Source organism: Cornus florida, unplaced genomic scaffold (assembly GCF_030987335.1).
Source record: "Cornus florida cultivar Cherokee Brave unplaced genomic scaffold, ASM3098733v1 CherokeeBrave_3.0.0_Hap2_Chr05, whole genome shotgun sequence".
Classification (NCBI taxonomy): Eukaryota; Viridiplantae; Streptophyta; class Magnoliopsida; order Cornales; family Cornaceae; genus Cornus; species Cornus florida.
In genome coordinates, this window is record NW_026775575.1 from 105,626,010 (window position 1) to 105,648,230 (window position 22,221).

Consider the following 22,221-nt stretch of genomic DNA (forward strand, 5'->3'; position numbering starts at 1 on the left):
GGGAAAGCATAAAGAAATATTCAGAATTTTAAATCCTCCTTCTATTTTGATGGACTTGTATTCTCATGCCTAATCTGTAATGCTATTTTTGTGTAGATGTCAATCCACCATGTTAGACATACTTGAATATGAATCTGCTTAAACTTAAGACTGATACATTTCCCTAGAGATGATACAGAAAAGGTGCATCGCTGAATAAACGTAAAACAGTTCACTCTGCTAACACTATTTTCAAGCACAGGGCAAAAACCGATGTAATTGACAATGGTAAGGTACTAAAGTTTACAATCTATAGAAAAAAGCAGCCAAAAAATTACTGATACTACCAGTCTGTTAAATCCAAAACTAATGAGAACTAGACCATAATTTGCTCAAGGATGAGGAGCCCCTTAGAAAATTCAAATTAACTTCCTGGTCCGCCATTTAATCACAACAAGAACACAAATCACTCTTAAGAACACCCATTAGAAGCACTTGTGCTGTGTCTACATATGCAGGGATTGGACATCTTCAACGTATCTTTGCCTTTTCCAGATGTGAATCCAGAGAATGCCCCTGTTATTACATGGTCCCTGATGAGAAAATTGTAAGCATCTAATATGAATCCTTAACAACATCAATTTCTTCATTAATTCTGAATACACCTCATCAGCTAGGTGTGCTAATCGACTCCTTGGAATTACACAATTACCATCTTCAAGAGCATTAGCAATCCGGATCATTGAGCCTATAATCATGCTAAGCTTCTGACTAAATGCACCAGCCAATTGCACTTTCTTCTATCACCCCTAAGGCCCTAGTGGAAGATGTAAATGCGGATAACACTTGCAAACCAGGCAGAGACATGGCTTCTAATAGAAAAGAACGGAAAAAGAGAACTTACATAATCAACTGCATTCATAAGGGATAAAGGCAAGGATGACGCGACAACCAAGGCTTGCACACTTAGTTGATCTTTGGGCACTTGTGCCTTCAGATTTTTTTTTTTGAAAAAAAAAAAACAATTCAGGAATTCATCGCTCCATAGACTCTCCTCCCTGGCTTCTCACTCTCGCCACTATTTTCTGAAACTGATATACTTATGACTCTGTCACCAATCAAGAAATTTGACTCAAGGTGATAGCTAGGTCATCCTCAAAATAGAAAATCTTACACGAACTAAGCTAAAGAACCAAAATACCATACATGAGATAACCACTTCAAATCTCTCATTCCTCCATTTATTTCTAAATTGAAAATGTCTTGTATTTTCAGCATCAAACATATTTCCATTACCATAATAATAACTTATGCGGCAGAGATATATATATATATATATATATATATATATATATATATGCAAGTCCACTTCCATCTGTAATCCTAAAGTGCTCTGAAATCAGAATGACTTGTATGAAATGTGGCCAATCTTGTGAAACAATAACAACAAATGTATACACCACATATAATTGTAAGGATTTAAGGCTTTCTATCTCAACAATTACCTCAATTTAGCTCGAGATTGTTCAACTTTCAAGAGAAAAATGTGCATGGTATTGAGACTTTTCAAGATGAAGCAACAGTTTAAACTAACAGCAATACATGCGTGTGATTTATGAAGTCAGTAGTTCAAATAATATATATATAAATATATATATATAATATATAAGAGAAAGAAGATGAGTATCCGAAAGTCGTGGACTAGAATGGAGAGCTATACTTTTAGCAATGGAGAGAGAGAGAGTGGTTGCCTTTGAGTCCCCGAATTTAACTTTGGCGAGTTTCATTGAAATCCCTCGCATTTCCTCCCCCTATTTATAAGAATGGTTGGAGTAGCTGAGAGGTTTAATTTTATTTTGAATAAATTACTCTGACGTCCCTAAGGTTTGGAGAAATTGCACAACTGTTATGCATTTATTATTTTAACTTCTCCTAAACTGTTTGACAGCACTCAAGGTGATTTTGAGTATGAAAAATTAAGGGTTAATTACAATGACATCTTATGAGATTTGCCATAACGACAGGCATATACATATTAGGCATTTTTTGAACAATAACACCCCTGTCAAAAATTTCAGCCAACCAGCCCCTAAAAAAATGGTAAAAGACAAGATTGCCCTTCAATATTTAATTGATTTTTAAATGTAAAATATCTCAGGACATAAATGACAGAATTACCCTTGATGTATACTAACCACCATTTCTCTCTAAGCTCTCATCTTAGATGTTGGTGGCGGCGACGAAGTGGACGGTGGTGATCCTAGTCAGAGAGATGATTAGGTGATGAAGATGGAACGTGGGTGTAAAGGACATATTCAAAAGTATGGTTAGGACTATAGACACTCCAATTTTAATGAACTTTTGTTTTGACATTTAATTGGCCCAAACTTGGCCCATTTAAATTATTTAATTAGCTCAGTCCAGGTGATTAAATAAAAAAATAATTATTCCTAATAAAATATATTTGGAATAATTATGGATAATTATCACAATAGAATCGGCCTGGCTCAATTATAATTTTGTCCTTATCAAGAGAGGACACGTGTTATTATCCTATTAATCCAATAAGCCTATAAATAGAGGCATGGAGGAAAGAGGAAGGGGTCCAGAAATTAAGAGTCTCATAAATCCAAAGGGCCAAAAATCCAGAAGGAGAGAAATTAAGAATTCTAGAAATCCAAAATTCTAGAGAGAAATACAGAAGCTTTGCCAACATTCATCCCCAACAGAAAATATATTTAACAGAAAATATATTTAATTCTTCAATTAATTCCAAGCCAACGTCCAATTGAAGTCCAAACTCTAATCCAAATAATTGCAGTGTAATGCTTAAAATTACCGCAACTAAAGTTCCAAGCTTAAATCCATGCACTGCATAAAAGTATTTAGTATTTCAACAATTAACATCCGAAGCATGCATAGATCACATCTAATGTATCAATGACTCTATCATGCATTAAAATTATTTGTCAATCATATTATAGTCCAATAAAATTGCTAAATTAATTTAGCAAGTTAATTCTCTCCATCCGATAACAGCGTGCTAAGTTATATACTAGTATACTGTTTAATCTTTTAGCACAGAGCCACAATATGCTACAAGTCTAATTTTGTTAATTGAAAGACTCCATTATACCTCCAAACTTTAATTTAGAATCATATTGTCGCACCTTAAATTGTCAAATTGAAATTAGGCAACTTAACTTCCTTCTAGTAGTTAACCGTGCGCAAGTTGTTAATTAACGCACTGTTAATTCCATTTATACAAAGAGGGTATTTTATGCAATCTAAGACCTTGATTACATGTTAAATTAATTATTAAAAATCCCCCTAAAGTTTTAAAACTGTTCGAGAACCCCAAGTGCCCAAATAGTAGCCAAAAAGTCACTGTACGCTTCAAAATGAAAGAGCCTGCTTCCAAAATAAGTGGAGCAGGCTCCACTTTGCCTAGAGCCGGCTCTCCCACAAGGGGGAGCCGGCTCCCCTTGCCTAGAGCCGGCTCTCTCCATGGGAGAGCCGGCTTTCTCCCTTTTGAGAGCCCCAGTTTGTTCCCTCTTCGTTTTCGACCATCTGCCTCGTCTCCGACCCTTTCCTACCCCTCTGTTCTTCCTTAAAACTTGTCCTCACTGTCTAATATATATACAATGTTAATCCCCAGTCCTTAATTTACCACAGTACAAGTTAATATAGTGATATAACACAACGACCAATTTAATGCTTTGAAACAAACAACGAAGAACAGAGTTGCAAGAATTTATTTCAGACAATATGCACATATACAGATGATCTAATAAACTTATTCCAAGCATGTAAGATTCAATTAAAATTCAAATACAATCCTAAAGATCATCAAAGGATGCACAGAACACAGGCAAAGGGAGAGAGACAGAATAGAACTTGCCTTTACAGTTTTGGATTCAAAACTCTGTTGCCTTCGTTCTAAGTTTTTCCAGCGATCCAACTCACTGTTAAATCTCCTATTGCTCCATCTTCCCTTCTCCTATGTCTGTCCTTCAAGCCACGGCCAAACCCTCACCAAAGTGACTCTATTTGTTTCTCACAACCTCTCTCTGTTCCTCTCTGTTTTCTCTCTCTCAACTATACGTGTATAGGGTTCTAAACCGTTTTGAGAGTATACCAGTATATATATATAAAAGCACCAAGGAACCCTAAATCCTAACCTCCGATGGAAAACCTAATTAACCCTACAATTTAAAACACTAATAATATAAACCTAATTAACTCATTCAATTAAAATAACAAATAGTTTAAACAATAAAAAAAAAACGAATATAATTCAATTAAAGAAAATAAAACTACAATTAAACAATTAATTAAAACAAACCATTTAAATAAAACAATTAATTAAAACAAACCATTTAAATAAAACAATTAATTAAAACAAACCACTAATCAAATTAAAATCTGACACCTAAGCACATATCCACAAAATCAAATTAAAATTTCACATAAAATAAAATTTAAATTCCAAGCGTATCCTTTTGAAAACTAGGGATACTACATTCTTCCCCCCTAACAAAAGGAATTCCATCCTTGGAATTCACGAAATTCTGAAGTATCTTCATTAAAATTCGTTGACATTCCATTGTGGACGCTGCCTCTGTGTAGGAGTTCCACGAAATTCCAAAACCTCCAAGAAAATTTATGGGTCTAATATGAAGGAAACATAAAAATTATTCAACACATAAGTTGTATGTAGCAACTACTCATCCTTGCCCGATGTTTTGATACAGGGTAAAGATCCACAGTCCTCCAAGTTCTATTTAAATAAAACAATTAATTAAAACAAACCACTAATTAATTTAAAATCTGACACCTAAGCACATATCCACAAAATCAAATTAAAATTTCACATAAAATAAAATTTAAATTCCAATCGTATCCTTTTGAAAACTAGGGATATTACAAATAACATATAAAAAATTTAGCCCAAATAGAGACAGATTTCATGAGATATCATATTGTGCGTAATGTATTTTCATTTTTTTAGACTCACCATTTAAAAAAAAAAAAAATCAAAGTGAATAATGTCGCTGTTGGGGCTAATTTTTTTATATTTTATTATTCATATGTAAATAAATAATTCTGAAAATTTTATTGCAAATATCCCAAGTATTTATTTTCTAAAAATAAAATAAGATTGTTGAAACTGATTCTTAGATTGCCTATTTCTCTCTGGTTATGGTGGCATATTGCAAAAATCTTATATTTCTTAAATCTTTGTTTCATAAGCATTCTGAACATATATTATTTGTAATTTTTCGATATACGGTTTGTGAGATATGAAATTTTGAAATTTGGATGAATTAGGAATCAAATAAAACAGTAATAAGGGCATTTTAGTCCAAACATTTGCTCTTTTATCTCTTTCAGATAATTGGAGGGGGTTCTTTGGTAATAATAATAAATAATAATAAAAAATACTGAAAAAAATACATAGTCAAGGGGAGTTTATTGTACTCTGCCCAAAAAAAAATTGAAGAAAAAAAGTAAGGACAAAAATAATAACAATGAAACTAAAGTATTATTTTAAATATTGTTAACGACCACTAGCTTTGGATGCTAATTCATCAAAGACCAATGATCTTTAATTTAAACTAATTTCTTTTTTGAATTCTTTCTAAAAGTTATACATTTAAAATAGGCAAAAATGCAAAAAACCCCCCTGAACTATCTCGGAATCCGCATTTTTCCCCCCTGAACTACAAAAATGAACAAGTCAGTACCACAATTATCAAAATCGTGCAAATTAACCCCTCAAATGCAATTCCGGCCACTTTCCGGCTGACCTCATTGTAGATTTACAAAACTACCCATTGTAATTAAGAAAAAAAATATATGAAAATAGATAAAAAGTGTGAAATACCCTTAGTGCCCCTCTTCGATATACACTTAGTTTTCCCAAACATTGCCTAAGTGTTGTAACTTTTAACCATCTGTATTAAGTGCTTAAAGAAGAGGAGATGCAATGTCACGAACGTAGGGCTTCGAAGTGCGATGAAGAGTAAGAGTCTTTGAACTATGATTTGAAGTAGTTATTTTGTGGTTTTGCTGTTTTGTATTGACGATTGAAGAAATTTGAAGTCTCACAATCGATCATGCAAGAAAGAGGGTTGAATCGTAAGTGTTCTTACTATTCCAAATGTTGATTTTAGTTACAAAATCGGTACTTGATGTATTATTTTGATGTTATTGTTTGTTATGGTTACCGAATACTAAATGTCACTAAGTTTCTAGGGTTTCTGATATTTTTTCTATAAAGTGTTTGTAGTAGAGATTTTTGCATGTGTATGGGCTTTGTTTTATGTTGCGATTGTTGGTAGGGTTTCCGAAATCTTGATTTCAACCTTTTATATCATATATAAATTATATATATATATATATAATTTATATATTTTATTTTGTTGGTACGCTGTCAGCACAATAATTGAGATATTGGCAAGCATGTGCGCATTGGTCGTCTATATAATATACATGGGTCATTATAATACATGAATTCTTTTGGATTTTAACGGTTTGGTATAGACATAAAACTGCCTTTATGTTTATGAAAGTGTATTGACCCCACTGTGTGTCATTGTGTTGTGCTTTGGGGTTTGGTTCTTGCTTTTTGTCAATGTGTTGTAGTTGTTATCATTGTCTTGTATTTGTCATCTACTAAAATTATTGCTATTGTTAGGTTGTTGTGTTGTATTTATTATATTTCAATTGTTAATTGCTTTCTGTTTTGTTAATTTTAATTGCAATGGTAATTATTAATTTTTTTTTTTTTTTTTTTTTTTTTGTTAACAGATTATGTCTAGGTTAGTTAGTTTGGAGGTACACCATGGAGGATATTTTAAGGGCACCCCTTAATTATACAGGTGGCACTGTAACTTTGATTCATAATGTAGATCTGGATTACTTAAATTCTTTTGATTTGAATCATGTGGTGAAGAAGCTTGGGTATGATGAGAGGAGGACCGAATTATATTATAGGAATCTAATGGTGAGCAGTGACGAATGGATTAAACAAATATTAAAGGATGAAGTTGTATTGGGCTGCATTAGTTGTCATCAGAGGTTTAGTTTAATTAAAATGTTCATCATCTCACCTAATATTGAAGTGGTTGATGAGGAGGGGGATGGATCAGCGCATGCTGAGTAGGAAGATGAAATCCTAGAATGGGCTACTGAGGTGGCAAATGGTAATGTTGAGGTGGCAAATGGTAATGTTGAGTTGGCAATGAACAATGGTGATGGGGAACAAGGTTTAAATGATGCCGAGATAGATGATGCTGAGATAGAAGATGCTGAGATTGAGCATGGGTGTGATGGTGAGATAGAAGATACTGAGATAGACCATGGGTATGATGCTGAGATGGAAGGTGCTGAGGTGGAGCCTAGTGTTGCTGAGATGGAAGATGAAATGGCACATCAAGATGGTGAGATGGAGCCTACTGAGAACAATGAACATGCCAATCCTGGGGTGGTTGTTGATGACTTTGATCTGCATGAGATGGAATACAATTTTTCTAACATTGAATCAACATATGCTTCAAGTAAAGAGTTTCAAAGTTTAAAGGGGTCATCTGAAGATGAAGATGAACGAGAGAATAATGATGGAGACTTAGAGAATCCAAGGGTTATTGGGTTTGAAGTGGGAAAAAAATATGAATCAGCAGAAAAGTTCAGAGTGGACTTGAGGGCTCATGCTATCAGTGAGAAGTATGACATTAGATTTGTGAAGAATGAACGAGAAAGAGTTACTGTTAAATGTGCTTCTGATTGTGGGTGGAGGATACATGCATCCATCAACACTGAAGATGGCAGTTTTGAGATAAAGACATTCCAATCAACTCATCATTGCTCTTATACTAAAATTAACAAGCAAGCATCATCTGCTTTCTTGGCAAATAAATACATGGAGACCTCGAGAGATGAACCTACATGGAAGACTGGTGCAATGAAGAAGGCTATTTTGAGGGATTTGGATGTCATTGTTTCTAGCTCCAAGGTTTATAGAGCAAAGAAGAAGGCAGTTTCACACATTGAGGGGAACCATGGGTCACAATTCAGAAGAGCTAGAGACTACTGCTATCTAGTTCAATCCATAAAACCTGGTAGCATTGCAGTCACCACTGTTGACAGGCCAACACTTAAAGATCCTGCAAGATTTGAAGGGTTATTCATTTGTTTTGAAGCAATGAGTAAAGGTTTTTTAGAAGGGTGCAAACCATTCATTGGAGTGGATGGATGTTTCTTAAAGGGTCCTTACAAAGGCCAACTGTTAAGTGCACTTGGGAGGGACGGAGACAATGGGATTTTTCCTATTACTTTTGCTGTAGTGAGAAGTGAAACAAAGCAGTCATGGAAGTGGTTCATAGAACAACTAGAGAAGGCTTTGGGCCCATTACATCGGTTTACATTTATGTCTGACAGACAAAAGGTAATAATTTATTTTAAATTTAATTTATGTTATTTTAATGTTTTCATAGTTTGCATGTTCATTTAACTAATGTTTATATGTTTCTTTCTTTGATAGGGATTAGTTGAAACTTTTGACGACATGTTGCATGGTTGTCATCATAGATTTTGTGTAAAACACATGTATGAAAATTTCAAGAAAAAGTTTAAGGGGGTGAAGTTGAGAAATGAGATGTGGAATGCATCACGTGCACTTACTGAGAATGTATTTAACTATCACATGCAGATTATAAAAGACATTGATAAGGGAGCGTATGAGTGGCTTGCAAATGTGCCTCCTAGGTTATGGTCAAGGCATAAATTTGAGGATAATTCAAAGTGTGATTTAGTTGTCAACAATCTCTCTGAAACATGGAATGACAACATTGGTGATGCTAGGGATAAACCACTCATTACTATGTTGGAGTGGCTTCGTGGTTATTTGATACATCGCAATCAGTCCAGAAGGCAGTGAATTCAAAATCAGACTGGGTTGTTGTGCCCTACCATAGCAACTGACTTGCAGAAGCGAATGGATGACTCTAGACATTGTACTACCAAAAAGGCAGGTGATGATATTTTTGAGGTTTACTATAAAGATGTTAATGAGGGTGTTAACTTAGCAACTAGAACGTGTAGCTGTCGAGAATGGGATGTGAAAGGTATACCATGCATTCATGCCATTGCATGCATAATATCTGAAAGGGGGCAGCCTAAGAATTATGTGGACAGTTGTTACCCTAGGGAGACTTATTTAAGGACATATAACCATATTATATACCCTATGCCCCTTAGGAACTTGCAACGTGAAATTGACACTAATCTTATACACCCACCTATTGTTAAGCCTCTAACTGGTAGGCCTAAAAAGGCAATTGGTGAGGTCAGTAAACCTGGTGTTGGTAGCTGGAAAAAAAAAACATCTAAGTTGTGGTAAATGTGGGGAGACAACCCACAACATTAGAACTTGCAAGGCAACTGAGGCAATACCTAAGAAAAGAGGTCAAGTAAGAGGTAAAGGAGGTAGACCTCGTCTGCCTGTTGTTTCTGGTCTACCTGGTGCACTGCCAGACCATATAGATATACAAAATGAAACTGATGCAAGAGGAAGAGGGGCTGGATGTGGTGCAAGAGGAAGAGAGGTTGGATGTGGTGCAAGAGGAAGAAGGGCTGAAAGGGTTATACCTAGCACTGAAAGGCAACTACTGGAGGTATGCTGTTTAAATTACTGTATGTTCTCATAGATTATTATAATTTCACCATTGTAGTAAATTTTTTTTTTTTTTTTTTTACTTAGGTGATTACAATACCATCAAGGTATGAGAATTTGTTGAACAACTTGTTGAGTAGCCAACCATCAGTATCATCAGTTGACTTAAATGTTTTGTGGAGTAGCCAAGCATCATCATTATCAGGAAGGTATATATTTTTAAATTTATTTCCATAGTAGTGAAGTATCATTATCTCAGTTTAATCCCAATGTTATTAGTATTTTCTTATGGCAGACCCACTACAATGGACCCAACACCCACTACAATAGACCCAACACTTTAGGTAGCATTGGGATTTGAGTATGCAGCTGATGGATATTATGGAAAGAAGTACTTCTGTTTTTTGTTGTGCTTTGGTATACAAAATGGATTAGATGGCAACATCCAGCTTTTGGGGTATCTAGCGTAGATGAACTATGTTATGGAAAGAAACACCTTTCGTATTTTGGTATGTTTTGGTCTATGTGATGGTACAATGGTTTATATCTGTGATGGTACAATGGTTTATATTTCTTATGCTATAATGGTTTGTTAATTATGACAGCTCTGTGCAGTTGTGTTCTTTTATTGCAGTTGTGTGACTTTTATTATTTTATGAACTTTATGCAGTTGTGTTCTTTTACTGCACTTGTGTTACAGTTAGAACTTTATGATGTTGCCATGTTGGTGCAGTGAGAACTTTATTATGTTGCTAGGTTGGTGTAGTAAGGACTTTATGATGTTTGTAGGTTGGTGTAATAAGGAATTTGTGTTGTTTTTCTCAGGTGATCTCACTGAGCACTTAGTGTTGCTGCTTATTCAATTGTGTGGTCATGTGATTTAGTTGACAATGTGCATCTATATTTTGTCTGTGTTAAAGAAACCTACTGTTTAGCAATGTGCACATGATGAACAAAACATAAATTACTTCCAATTATATTTATTACGTTACATTATATTAACTAACCACAAAATTAAGATCATAATACCACATGATATAAATCCTAACATGAAAACATTGAAATTTGTCCTCATAGCTACAGGTTGTTCCACTTCCATGTCTCTCATTACAACTTGTGCTCTCAAACATGATATTGTCTTCATAGCTGCCTCTCTTTCCATTCTGCTCCAATTAAGTTTTCTTTCTTCTTCATTATGTTGGGGATCTATCCATCTCAAGAACCCACAGGACCACATTGGATAGCTTCCACATCAACCTTCGCCTTAAATTTGCAACAGTTGTTGCTCTTCTCAAAGGAGATTTTACTCCACAATAGCAATACAAATCTTCATGCATTTTACCACGATATGGTACATTATTCGAGCTTCTTGAGCTCATAGATGCCTACAAACAATTTATACAAGTTCATAAATTTATACTCACTGTATAACTTAAAAAATAATTAATTAAAGAGTAAACACACAATTATATATTTATATACATATACATATACATATACATATATGTTCTAGTATTTTCTAGTACTACATTATATATATATATATATATATATATATATATATATATATATATATATATATATATATATATATATATATATATATAATACAGAAAAACCCACACACACATATATACATATATATTTACGTATATACATATATATTCTTACCTTAAACTTTGTTCTTCAAATTAGTGGAGTATTTGGTGCAGAGGTGGAGGCAACAACTTAGCGGATGGAGAAGGGCAAATGAACAAAGCTACAACAACTGGGTTCATTTATAGGCAAAGGGCTACAACGGTAATATTCCAAGGCAATTTCGGAATTACATGAAAAGGACAGTCACGTGCTGAGCTTGTGGACTGGAAAGTGGCCGGAATTGCGTTTGAGGGGTTAATTTGCACAATTTTTAATAGTTGTGGTACTGACTTATTTATTTTTGTAATTCAGAGGGGTAAAATGCGGATTCGTGATAGTTCATGGATTTTTTTGCATTTTTATCTTTAAAATATGTAGAGATGTGATTAGTGAGATGGATATCTGATAAGTCTAGAAAAGGAAGAAACCAAATGTGTGTATTAATTTCTAATTAATGTTTGCTATTTCTATCAATTGATTTGATTGACAATGAATATGACTTTTATGTTGTCCACACTTCAATCACTAAATATTTAAAGTTATCTTCATATGATATATAAGTCAGTCAAGCTCTTTAACATTGCACAATCAATTTTACCTAAAAAAAAAACATATATTGCACAATCAATCATGCGCCACTGTAGTATTGTAAGTGCATGCAATCATTCACATATTTACTTTATTTATTTAAAATTCAAATTATTATCATTTATTTTAGAAGATAAATAAAATATTAATAAGTCTCGAGATTCTTGATTAATCAAAGATTATGCATTTTCAAACATTCTAGTACTGGTTGTTGGTTATTTTTATCTTTAAGGACTTGCATTTTTGCACATGCACACCAAAAAATTCAACAAATTCGATCCCAATTAATCAACCTTTCACAAGGTGAGTAAGTAATCAGAACCGACTAGTCTAAAAACTATTGAATATTTTTTCAAAATTTGCATTGAGAAATTCATGATAAAGACGCCAATTGACGGTGTGATATTATGTCACTGTGACTTTGCGACAAATAATATAAAATAATTAACACAAAAAATATTATTAGTTTTGAAATTTTAATCTCTTCTATATTGCCCCGTAAACTAAAGTGGTCATAAGAATTTCTTATCAAAAGACATAAAGGTATCCTCCACATCTGCATGAGAGAGATGATCACAACTTCACAAGTAGCACTAGAAAGTTCAAAACAGTAAAGCATTAGAGTCAGAGACTATAGAGAGTGTGAAAACTGAAATATCTTGTCTATATTGTTATTGTTATATACACATTTATGCTAAATACTAATAGCAGTGCTTAATTTCTTATCATTTAAAAAAATATATATATATATATATATATATATATATATATATATTTTACAGCTACATATTAAATAATAATCAAAAATATTTTTTAATACTCCGCATATAATATTACCCATAATACTATATTATATAATAGTGTAAAAAAGGAAATTGTTTCTTTCTACATTTGCTTTTGTTGAATCTGCAAATCGAATAGATTAATAGAAAAACATTTGCAACAAACTTAAGCAATCTTAAAATTAATAGTCCAAATCAAAAACATCATCATGGTAAGTCCAATCAACTCTATTTCTTTCTTTTTCTTTTTCTTTTTTCTTTTCTTCTCAAATGGTAAGTCCAATGAACTTTTTCATAGCACATTTTCAATCAACTTTATTTCTTTCTTTTTCTTTGCTTGTCGGAGGTAAGTCCGATGGACTTTTTCATAGCGACATTTTCTTGTACATGTGTGTCATACACACGGATGAGAGCCTTTTTGGTCGTTTCGATCATTATTTGCTTAGCCTTTATTACCGTATTGCCAAAAGTCTGTCCCGAGTCCCAACATCCAATTTTTTGCCATGGTCAACACTCAAAAACAATGAAGTTAATTGTTGTTTTTTAATCTACGGGTTTCGATGAGTCACGCTTCTTCAAGGAGGACATATTTTTGAGACAGTAATAGTATTATTTATTACTTTAAAAAAATATTTTATGAAAATTTTACCATGTGACAAATGCTGTTACCTCTTATATATATATATATATGTGAGTGTTATTGTGTCCTTTCGTGCATTTATGTCCTTGATAATGGCTTTCTTGGGCCTACGCTAATAATTTCTCTGTATATCGTCCACAAAACTTTTTTGGAGGGTCTCACGAGCTAACATTTCCAGCTTACATGAAAGTGAGTATTATCAACTTTATATACAGTCCTGCAAGTAGTTCATGAAAACTGAGAATCATTTTCAGGCACCCATGATCTCTCTAAACATACGGTGTTCTCCTTTCTAATCATCCTAGTTTGAATTGTAAGTTCGATCCCAACTCTAAAACTTCTGTTTTCATGTTCATGTTCATGTTCATGTTCTTCATGATTAGTGTGCCTTTCTTGGGTGCAGTTGTAGATGTTACTGTGTTTTTTCTTTAAGATTGTGTGTCTTCTAGCTGTTTCATTACCTGTTAATCCGTTTTAAAACAGCTTTCATTTCTACTTTTGTTTCACTGTCTTATATATTTTTTTTCTTCTAGGAAACCTTCAATTTACTGCTCAAAAAATATTCTAGGAAACTCAATAATTCTGTGTTGTTGTTGATGAAACTTGCAGATTTCATAGTAGCAAACACTACTGAACATTTTCAACCTTGTTTTTCATTCACTCACTTCCTGCAAGCTTCAAAATCCTCTTGAATTCGGACGAACATATCTGTTAGCACAATGCTATATGTTTCCTTTGGCCATTCTCTCAACTCTGTACAACTATGGGAGTTTCTCTTTGTCCTCAGTTTAGTTTGAAAACCCTATTTTATCCAAAAGGATGGCTCATTGTACGCACTCCTGATGTTTTTTCGTAATGCTAGACACTAGTTTCAGAATCTGGAAGATGTTAGGACCAGCATGTTATCTCTAGAGAGTATACACTAGACAGACAGTGTTGGAAACCTAATAAACATGATCTTTTACTTGTATCTTTTAAAAAATAAAAAATAAAAATAAAAATAAAAATTACTATAAATTTGATTTGGAAGATCCCATGTTACATGGTACTTTAATATGCTTGGCAAGTGGGAATTATTTCATTTTTAATGAATTTTCTTAATATTCAACACAAATTAAATAATTTACGCTTTGGAACTGAAGGATCAAGAATAGTAAATACGGATGTGGTCTCTGTGTCGTTGCTCGTGTCATCTGCTCCCTGCTCCATGAAGATAACTAAATGCGGTGAATTTTAAACTTACACAACTCAAATTAGCCAAGTTACTTTAACGAATCAGTTTATTTCATAACCACCACCACCACCAACAACAAAATGAAGTCTTTTTTTTTTTTTTTCCCAACTACATGAATCCGAGTCTTCTGTTCGGCTATATCTAAAATCATAGCCTCAGTCAAACCACATGTTACTAAACTATACCCACATTAACTAGGTCTATCCATTCCCCTAACAAATAGTCTATACACGAATTATGTCACTCTTCCAAAGTGGCTCAATATGCAACAATTATCAATGAATCGAAAAAGGTAACCATGTAATTTGATAGATGCTATAACTACTTGATTGTTTTGGCAGAAAAGCAAATGCTGGAAGCACCGAATCAGATTTTGTCAAGTCATGAATTTAATGATATTCAAGAGTGCATGAAATGTTTTACAAGCAATAGGGTGAAACAAAAACTCAAGCGAAGAACTGAAACCAAGTCATTAAACATATAGATATTTAACAAAACTTCCTTTTATTCAGCTAAAACACCAATATCTAATATATAGTCCTCTTTTTTTTTCTCTTTTTTTTTTTTTTTTTTTTTTTTGAAGCTGCATATTTATAAGGAAAGAATGGGAGCAGACATCAAGACCATTTTCTGTGGGGATTCTGATTGTTCATATGAAGTCGGGCAGAGCTGCAGTTCTGGTTTTTGGACCATTATTAATCCATATTCATGTATCAACCATGTTTTGAACATTTCTTTAATATCGTTCTTTTTTTCCTCTTATTATTTATGTTCATTTATAAATCATCTACGAGCAAGATGGTAGCCTTGCAACAGTCTCAAAACTACAGGCTAGTATCATTTTCTTCAGCCATTTTCAATAATGGGTTGAGTTTGGCTTATCTGGGACTTGGGATATGGATAATACAAGAGAAATTGGGATCGAAAGAGAGTGCCATACCTCTGCATGGGTGGCTAGTGGTTTTGTTCCAGGGATTCACATGGTTGTTTCTGGGTTTAACCCTGAGTCTAAAGAGGCAACATCATACAAGAACAGCAAAAATTTGTTCGATTATTGCTTTCTTGTTTGCAGCATTCCTCTGCATTTCATCTCCGCGAGAAGCTACCACAAACATGGTATCCTGGTGGCTGAAGGCGAAGAGCCTTTTAAATATGAGGGTTATGCACTGACGGTAGGGCTCTTCCTTGCAAAATGCTTAGAATCACTATCGGAGAGGCAGTGGAACTTCCAGACAAGACTAATCGGTATCCAAGTAAGGTCTTTGCTCTCTGCAGCTATATATCAGAAGCAACTAAGACTCTCAAATTCTGCCAGGGAAAATCATTCTCCTGGCCAGATTATGAACTATGTCACAGTGGATGCTTATAAAATAGGCGAATTTCCATACTGGTTTCATCAGATATGGGCAACAAGCCTTCATATATGTCTTGCATTACTTATTGTCTACAGTGCTGTAGGGCTCGCAACTGTTGCAGCCTTGACGGTTATAATATTGACGGTGGTAGGAAACTCCCCAGTGGCAAAATTACTACACAAGTGCCTGACAAAGCTAATGGTGGCACAAGACAAGAGACTGAAAGCTATTTCCGAGGCACTTGCAAACATGAAAGTTTTGAAGTTGTATGCCTGGGAGACACATTTTAAGAATGTTATGGAAAGCCTAAGGAAAGAAGAATCGAAGTGGTTATCAGCAGCTCTGACACAAAAAGGCTACTATCTGGTTTTATTTTGGTCATCTACTATCATAGTTTCAGCTGTTACTTTTTGGGTGTGCTACTTCCTCAGTATTCCTCTCTATGCTAGTAATGCTTTACGCCTTGTTCAGGAGCCTATTAGGTTGATCCCTGACGTTGCTGGAGTGTTCATTGAAGCAAAAGTTTCATTTACTCGGATTGTGAAATTCCTGAATTGCAGAACGTACATTCTAAGCAAAATTTTCCTATGAAGGAACTCGAGCAGTCTATACTTGTCAATTCGACAAGAATTTCATGGGATGCTACTTCTTCAAAGCCTACCCTAACTGACATAAACTTTTTGGTTAAACATGGGGAGAAGGTTGCTATATGTGGGATGGTTGGCTCAGGTAAATCAACCCTTTTAGCCACAATTCTTGGAGAGGTTTCAAACATCAATGGCATAGTAAGTCCACAATTCTGCTACTTCTTTTCTTTTCTAAACCATGGATTTTAGTATCCTCTCAGTTTTCACTGTAAGGCATGCTGTTGTCTAGAGATGGAGAGTTCCGTGTCAACATCAAAATATTAGCACAACAATACCTTGCTAAATAGTTAACCACTTGCAGGAAATAAATTAAAAGTTAAACTGTTCCTACGAATCTATAGAAATATGGAGATTTTGTTTATAATTGATAAGTCCATAGCTTCTTGATTTGTACTTTATTTACCTGTGTATTTTCTGTTTCACATTCCAGGTTCAAGTTAATGGAGCGATTGCATATGTTTCTCAGACAGCATGGATCCAGACAGGGACTGTACAGGAAAATATTCTCTTTGGATCTGCCATGGATCGACATAGATACCAAGAAGTACTTGAAAAGTGTTCCCTTGTAAAGGACTTAGATATGTTTCCATTTGGTGATTGCACTGTAACAGGAGAACGAGGTGCAAATCTCAGTGGTGGGCAGAAGCAGCGGGTTCAACTTGCACGCGCACTATATCAAGATGCAGATTTATATCTCTTGGATGATCCATTCAGCGCTGTTGATGCACACACCGCAACCAGTTTATTTAATCTAACCACAATCCTCATCTCACCAATTTATACTACAGCCACATTTGTTTTTAAGTTGAAAGCTAATTAATACATGTTACGGTCAGGAATATGTCATGGGAGCTCTGGCAGGGAAGACAGTATTACTCGTGACTAACCAAGTTGACTTCCTTCCTGCATTTGATTTTATTTTGGTAAGTAATTTAACCATTACCGCTCTCCATTATCCTTCTGCAACAGTAATTCTTTTATATTCAACAGTATATATAGCACACTTCCATTTCCTTTATACGTGTTTCCAATAATTTGATACCTAAACCCGTGTCCAGAATCAGTTCTTCTAAGCAAGAATTTGAAAAGAAAATAACATCATTTTGTTGACAGTTGATGTCTGAAGGGAAAATCCGGGAAGCGGCTACCTATTATCAGTTGTTGGTTTCTAGTCAAGAATTTCAGAACCTTGTCAATGCTCACATTGACACTGCAGGTTCCAAGAGAAACACACAATATGGTACTTCTCAAAGGCCTAAAACCCTCAAAGAAGAGATCCAGAAAGTTTACACCTGGGAACAGTTGGACGCAACAGTAGGAGATCAGTTGATTAAGCAAGAGGAAAGAGAAAAAGGAGATACCGGTCTTAAGCCTTACATACAATATCTGAGACACAACAAGGGATTCTTGTACCTCTCCCTGGCAGTTATAGCCCACATTATATATATTTTTGGGCAGTTTGCTCAAAATCTTTGTTTGGCTGCTGAGGTACAGGATCCTAGTAAAAGCAGATTGAATATGGTCTTAATATACTTGGTTATTGGGTGTGGCATGGCACTGTTCTTGCTCCTTAGATCTTTTTATCTGGTTGTTTTAGGCCTCAAGGCATCGAATTCTATTTTTTCCAAATTAATGACCTCTCTTTTTCGAGCTCCAATGTCTTTTTATGACTCAACACCTCTGGGAAGGATACTCAGTCGGGTAAGAACGTACAAAGTTTAACTTCAATGCAAATCATGATTCAGAATTTCATGACTTAACACTTCTATTATTTTTATTTAATTTTACAGGTATCTTCTGACCTGAGTATTGTGGACCTAGAACTGGCATTCAAATTAAGTATGGGCATAGGGACAACCATGAACACATATTTTAGATTTGGAATATTGGGTTTCCTTACCTGGCCAATCTTATTTGTCATAATACCCATGATTTATGTTACCATACTCATACAGGTAATACACCAATGTTAGTAGTTTTGTACTGCTCTTTAACAAGAATACTAATTGAAAAAGTAGAATGCATTTTCCCATCCTCTGTGGACTTTTCTAATGCATTGCAATATATTTGTTACTGGGTTACCACCAGCATACATTATTTAGGTCACATACCTACACAAACATACATTTGTTAGGGGGCATTTCTTGGTGAAATGTTTAAAGACTGACAAGCATGAAGACGTGGGTTCGAGTTTGAGAGCAGCCACTTTATACACAAGTACTGTTAAAACTTAGGTCTATCTCTAGCCGTTCTCTCCCAACATTCCACATAGGCGGGACCAGCAATAGGCAATGCTCATTTGCCTATGGAGCATAATATTTTCTGAAAAACACTAGTTCAAGGGATCAGTTGCACATTTGAAGGTGGTCACAAAATCAGAATTGTTGGCAGGACCGGTAGTGGGAAGACAACTCTGATTAGTGTCTTGTTCCGCCTGGTAGAGCCTACAGAGGGAATGATCATTATAGATAACCTAAATATTTCTACAATTGGACTTCACGACCTCAGATCTCATTTTGGAATAATTCCACAAGATCCAATTCTTTTTAGTGGATCCATGAGATACAATCTAGACCCCATATCGGAGCAAACTGATCATGAAATATGGCAGGTAAGGTTTCTGAGTCATATAAGAATGATTAGGAATACGGATAAGAGTTTCTATCTTTCTCCTAGTTGGTACTCACACATACTTGTCTCTTCTGAAACTTGAACCCCTGACCTCCCTTTGGGAAGTAAGAGACTGATAGTTTCTATCTTTCTGCTAATGGTAAAACACGAACTACCATGTCAAGTGGCTTTTATATGTCCTTGAAATGTTAGACTAATTGTTGCTGATGAAATATACAATACAGGTGCTATAAAAACAAGATCACCTAACTTACTTCCCTTATACTTTTCTTGCAAAAAACAAGATCTTCTAGAGTAGTCTGACCCTGTGAAACAAATCGTACTGGCCGCTGAGAACAGACATGTCAAGAAAATAGGAAAGTTATATGAACTTACAATTATCATTTTTTTTTAAAAACAATGGTATAATGATTCCTTTCTCTCTAAATACCCTAAAATTTTATTTTTTAGATTTTCACTTTACTTAAAAAAATATATATATATATACTAGGAAAGTATTAATTCGAGAGAGAACTATTTATGCTTGTTATTTCACTTGATATAAAAATGGGCCATTTAGGTAAATAACAATATCTTCATGTAACTTTCATGCTATCCAAACCATGAACTGGAAATCTTCTATAACTTTTCTATAAAAGTTTCATCTTAAAAGAATGCATGTTGGAAAAGTTAGTTTCTTTTTCTTCCACTTCACTTTAGATTACTTTCACTTTCCAATATCTTTTTCCTTCTAACCAAAAGAAGCCTCAAGTAAATTGATGAAGAAACTAGGGACATCAAGTAGTGTTAAAGAAAACTTAGTGCCATCACATCAAAAACAAAATGGTGAATACCATTATATCAACGAACTTGCTGTTGCTCCTAATACAATTTCTAACAATGTGTTGAAGGTACTTGAAAAGTGTAAGCTTCGGGAGGCTGTCCAAGAAAAGAAGGACAGCTTGAACTCCTCAAGTAAGAATCAAAACTTGTCTGTTCTAGTCTCCTAACTAAAACTGTTACTGACAACCTAGATTGTAGTTGTGCAAGATGGATCAAATTGGAGCTTGGGACAAAGACAGTTAATTTGTTTGGTAAGAGCATTATTGAAAAGAAGAAAAATATTAGTGCTTGATGAAGCCACTGCATCTATTGACAATGCGACAGACTCTATTATCCAGAAAACTATACGTACAGAATTTGCAGACTGCACTGTCATAACAGTGGCCCACAGAATACCAACTGTTATGGACTGCACAATGGTGCTTTCTATTAGTGATGGTGAGTTTTAAATCCTGATGTCATGTACAAATAAATAATAAAAAATAAAAATAAAGTCTCGTTTTGTTTGTCCAAATATTGTAGGACAATAAACTTGGTTTAACGTTTACAGGAAGGCTGGTGGAGTATGATGAGCCCATGAAGCTCATGAACAAGGAGGGCTCTCTATTTGGGCAGCTGGTTAAGGAATATTGGTCTCATACTGGAAATGCAAGTGGAAGCTCAGAAGATTAACAGGGAATGCACAAGTTGCAGTAGTTAATAAGGTTTTCAGTCTTAAAGGCATTGGAATGCTTTGATATTCATAAAAAGGCTCACCCTGCTGGGCACCAGGTACTGTGAAGTATCAATCAAAGTCGTATGTTTATTTGAAATCATTAATATTATACCAATCAGTTTTTGGCATAAATTATAGTATGTACTTCGAAGGAATCAAAATAAATCCTAAACTCCCCCTCCTAACACACATTTGGTTGGGGATGTCGAGAATCATAGGAGTCTTCCTAGATTTTGTAGGCTGAGATTTTGTCAAAGATGATGGTGCTGCAATAGGTCCCGTTGAACTAATCGAGCTGGTCGAGCTGTTGAGGACTGTATGAATCTACAAAGCCGTGGTAATGGTAATGAGCACTTCTATATTGGATATTGTTGGTGGGTACAGTTTTCAAAAACTTGATATTCAAGTACCTTTGTGTTGAAAATTTTAATGTAAAATATATTTTGTGTTCCTTAACACTACATTTTCTAAAATTGAGTTGCAATGTAATATTGATGTTTAATGGATTGGGTTGTACTTTCCAATTTGACTCAAGGTGATAGCGAGGTCATTCTCAAAATCGAAAATCTAATTCAAACTAAGCAAAAGAACTAAAGTACAATACATGATATGACTTATCAAAAAAAAAAAGTACCATACATGATATGACCACTTCAAATCTCTTATCTGTTTGAACATTCGTCCATTTATATTTAAATGGAAAATGTCTGGTAATATCAGCATCAAGCATATTTCCATTACCATAATAATAGCTTATGAGGTCCACTTCCATCTGTAATCCAAAAGAGATTGACCAATCTTATTCAACAATAACAGCAAATATATACACCAAACATATAGTTACGAGGATTAAAGGCTTTCTATCTCAACAATGACCTCAATTTTATCGAGAATGCACAATCTTCAAGAGAAAAATTGCATGTATTGGGACTTTTCAAGATGAAGCAACATTTTAAACTAACATCAATGCATGCGTGTGATATATATATATATATATATATATATAAGACAAAGGAGAGGAGGAAGATGAGTACCTGAAAGCCAGGACCCGGAGATAGAGAGAGAGATTGAGGGAGAGTGGTCGCCATTCTGTCCCAAAATTTGGCTTGGCAACGTGTTTCATTCAAATCCCTTGCATTTCCTTTTCTTTATGTAAGAATGGTGGAGTATTTAATTTTCTTTTTCTTTCCCATAATCCAATTGAATAAATTTTAGAGTTAATTTTTACTGACACCCTTTAAGTTTGGTTAAATATCACCTTAAAATATCTTTAATAAATACTATCGCTCAGACTCCAAATTACTTTTTCATTACTAGCATCGTTAAAATGCGTATGAAATGACATTTTTATCCTTACTTTTTAAAGCCTTTTATTTTAAGACCTATAAAGACGAACTTACTCCCATCACCTTCGTCCTATCCCACTCTTAGGAAGTCTTATTTATTCCCTTCTTGAGGAAATCCAAGATGATTGTAGGAAGAGGAAAGAGCTGCAGGGTTAGAGAAGAATGGAG

General features: G+C 34.5%; 1 pseudogene; it reads left to right on the forward strand.

Moving 5' to 3' along the window:
- Positions 1 to 15,362: 15,362 nt before the first annotated feature.
- On the forward strand, positions 15,363 to 21,429 carry LOC132309903 (ABC transporter C family member 10-like; annotated as a pseudogene).
- Positions 21,430 to 22,221: the final 792 nt, after the last annotated feature.